This window comes from Cottoperca gobio, chromosome 8 (assembly GCF_900634415.1).
Source record: "Cottoperca gobio chromosome 8, fCotGob3.1, whole genome shotgun sequence".
Classification (NCBI taxonomy): domain Eukaryota; kingdom Metazoa; phylum Chordata; class Actinopteri; order Perciformes; family Bovichtidae; genus Cottoperca; species Cottoperca gobio.
In genome coordinates this window covers 20,347,824-20,352,500 of record NC_041362.1, presented here as the reverse complement: position 1 = coordinate 20,352,500, position 4,677 = coordinate 20,347,824, and positions in this window count along the sequence as shown.

The window sequence follows — 4,677 nt, the reverse complement described above, 5'->3', positions numbered from 1 at the left end:
TATTGGGTAAATGTGCATTTTCTATATTGCTTAATCTTAAGCATAATTTAGTTGCCACATTATATATAAACATTGGAATACAGACAGAAAGCATGCATATATATATATATATATATATATATATATATATATATATATATATATATATATATATATATATATATATATATATATATATATATATATATATATATATACATTTTATTATATATATATATATACATTTTATATATATATATATATATATCTCTCTATCTCTATCTCTATCCATCCATCCATCCATCGTCCACCGCTTATCCGGGATCGGGTCGCGGGGGCAGCAGCTCCAGTAAGGAACCCCAATCTTCCCTTCTCCGGCCACATCCTCCAGCTCCGACTGGGGGATCCTGAGGCGTTCCCAGGCCAGTGAGGAGATATAATCTCTCCACCGAGTCCTGGGTCTTCCCCGGGTCTCCTCCCAGCTGGACGTGCCTGGAACACCTCCCTAGGGAGGCGCCCAGGTGGCATCCTTACTAGATGCCCGAACCACCTCAACTGGCTCCTTTCAACGTATATATATATATATATATATATATATATATATATATATATATGTATATATATATATATATATATATATATATATATATATAGATCTATATAGATCTATAGATAGATATAGAGATATATATAGATATATATATATATAGATAGAGATATAGATGAGAATATAGATAGATAGATATATAGATAGAGGTATATATATGTATAGAGAGAGGGAGAGAGAGGGATATATGATGATAGAGAGATTGTAGATATAGAGAGATATATAGGGGAATATAGATGTATAGAGCATAGATATATATATATGTTATATAGATAGATTGTGACGATCAGACGATTATATATATAGATGATATATACTATGAGAGATGATACAAAATATATATAAATTATATAGATATATATATAATATAGATATAAGACAAACAACATATATATATATAACACACACAAGATATATATATATATATAATATGATGATAGTATATATATAGGGTATATATATATGTGTGGATGATATAATGGGAGATATATATAATATATATATATATATATAGAGAGAGAAGATAAGTAGAGATATAATATGATATATATTATATATATATAGATATAGATAGATAGATATAGATAGGGTATATATATATATATGTATAGTTATATATGTAATATATATTGATATATGATATATATGTGTATATATTTATATATATATATATATATATATATATATATATATATATTAATATGTATCTATGTATATGTATATATATGTATATATGTATATATGTATATATATATATATATATATATATATATATATATATTATAATATATATATATATATATATATATATATATATGGGTTATATATATAAATATATATATATATATATATATATATGGTATATATATAAATATATATATATATATATATATATATATGGGTATATATATGGGTATAATATATATATATGGGTATATATATATATATATATATATATATATATATACCCATATATAATATATATATATACCCATATATATATATATATATATATATATACACACAGGACTGTCTCAGAAATTAGAATATTGTGATAAAGTTCTTTTATTTTCTGTAATGCAATTTAAAAAACAAAAATGTCATGCATTCTGGATTCATTACAAATCAACTGAAATATTGCAAGCCTTTTATTATTTTAATATTGCTGATTATGGCTTACAGCTTAAGAAAACTCAAAAAATTAGAATAGTTCCTCAGACCAAGTAAAAAAAAAGATTTATAACAGCAAAACAAAATCAAACATTTGAAAATGTCCATTAATGCACTCAGTACTTGGTTGGGAATCCTTTTGCACGGATTACTGCATCAATGCGGCGTGGCATGGAGGCAATCAGCCTGTGGCATTGCTGAGGTGTTATGGATGCCCAGGATGCTTCAATAGCGGCCTTTAGCTCATTAGCATTGTTGGGTCTGGTGTCTTTCAGCTTCTTCACAATACCCCACATATTCTCTATGGGGTTCAGGTCAGGGGAATTGGCAGGCCAATCGAGGACAGTAATGCATGGTCAGTACACCAGTTACTGGTGGTTTTGGCACTGTGGGCAGGTGCCAGATCATGCTGGAAAATGAATTCCTCATCTCCATAGAGCTTTTCAGCAGACGGAAGCATGTAGTGCTCTAAAATCTCTTGGTACACAGCTGCATTTACTCTGGGCTTGATGAAACACAGTGGACCAACACCAGCAGCTGACATGGCTCCCCAAACCATCGCTGACTGTGGGAACTTCACACTGGATTTCAAGCAACTTGGATTTTGCTCCTCTCCAGCCTTTCTCCAGACTCTGGCGCCTTGACTTCCAAATGAAATACAAAACTTGCTTTCGTCTGAAAAGAGGACTTTGGACCACTCTGCAACTGTCCAGTGCTTCTTTTCCATAGCCCAAGTCAGACGCTTCTTCCGTTGTCTTGAGTTCAGAAGTGGCTTGACCATGGGAATACGGCTATTGTAGCCCATTTCCCGGACACGTCTGTGAACAGTGGCTTTTGATACCTGGACTCCAGCTTCAGTCCACTGTCTTTGAAGCTCCCCCAAATTCTGGAAGCGACTCTTCTTCACAATGCTGTTAAGGCTGCGGTCATCTCTCTTGGTTGTGCAGCGTTTCCTGCCACATTTCCCCCTTCCAACAGACTTTTTGTGGATGTGCTTTGAAACTGCACTCTGTGAACAGCTTGCTCTTTGAGACATTTCTTTTTGTGTCTTACCCTCCTGATGGAGGGTGTCAATGATGGTCCTCTGGACAGCAGTCAGATCAGCAGTCTTCCCCATACTTGTGATTTAGTTTACTGAACCAAGCTGAGTATTTTTCAAGGCTCAGGAAACCCTTGCAGGTGTTTCGAGTTAATTAGACGATTCAAGTGATTCGTTGAACACCCTACTAGTATACTTTTTCATGATATTCTAATATTTAGAGATAGGATATTTGAGTTTTCTTAAGCTGTATGCCATAATCAGCAATATTAAAATAATAAAAGGCTTGCAATATTTCAGTTGATTTGTAATGAATCCAGAATGTATGACATTTTTGTTTTTTTAATTGCATTACAGAAAATAAAGAACTTTATCACAATATTCTAATTTTCTGAGACAGTCCTGTATATATATATATACTTCTTATAGTAGCTTATTCCCAACGTCATATCAATATCACATGACTAGTGGCAGAACAACATGTTGCTGTATTGTCTGGCTTCAATAAAACCTAGTGCTGAGGCTCAGCAGATGGAGTGTGGCTCGCTTTGAGAGATCACAGATCTGTGTGCTGTTGTTTTAACATATGGTATGTATACACTGGACAGGCTTGGCCAATGCTCGTAAAAGTGAGCGAGTGGTTTTCGCCAAGTCCTGTTGGAGGAACGGCAAACAGATCTTTCTTCACCAGAAAAGGTTTTAGTGCGTGTGATTGTTATTCTTTTAGCGTCCAGTTCGTTCAATACTGACACGAGCGGCTTCAACAGAAAGTTCCACATCAGCTGCAGCCATCTTCGTTGTTTTTGCTTCACAGTTCGTGTGGTAAAGAAAGGTGTAATAGAAAGATAGATAGATACTTTATTCATCCCGAGGGAAATTTAGGAAAGGAAGGGTTGTGTAGTTGCTGTCAGTTAAATGTTATTTTTCTTATATATCGATTCCACTGTGATTTATATTATTGTTATCACCATCACTATTACTATTGAATTTAATATTTTTTATTATTGGGTTTGTAAATATTGCCGGTCACTTTTCAGTTAGTATGCTGCTTTCCATTTTGTATTTCTTTTTTATTTAGTTTCTGTGAAACCACACACACCTATCCTCAGCTGTTAATAAGAAAGACGTTATCACACAAATGCACCAACGTAAAACAGAATATTGATCTCTTACCTACAATAATAACAACAGCACAGATACACTCCACTCGTCTGGGATATGGGGTTATAGCCAAAATAGGTTACGTACTGGTACACACTTAAGATTGCACAGAGTTCATCGCTCGTAGCCCACTAAGCCTTTGTGTATTTTAGGCCAGACAAACCATGGCTTGACAGCTAGATGTTAGCATGATTGCTTGGCCACCGGTTATATATGTCGTTAACCAATCATCGCTGAAGCCGTACTTGTATTTATTACAGGTTGGAGCGAATAGAAGATGCATTCTGACCAGAACCATGTCTTAGGTCGTCACACAGGGTGATTGTTGGTAGATACCCCCGATTGGCTGTTGCTCTCGCCCAGGTCAAGAAGAGACTGATCTGAGATTCGGTATTTTATTGGTTCGACCGCCTCAGTGTTCCCCCTGCCACATTCATTCAATGGGTCTATGTACTGTGGGCGTGAGCTCTGTTACGAATAAAGTTTCGTTGTGCTGTGTTGTATGCAGGTCAGTGTAGCGCTGCCCTAACGAGGTTGAAGGGCAGGGCTGGGCGCTGAAATGTATGCTGCCACTGTATCGTGACGACTGCGTGGGGGCTGTCTCGACATTAATGTTGATACCCTCGTTTAAGAAGGAGCGAACCCCTACGCGAGTCGTTGACCCTGCAGCGAGCGGCTGGAGCCGGAAAGTCTACCGACTGTCATCTATGTCTCGAAGACA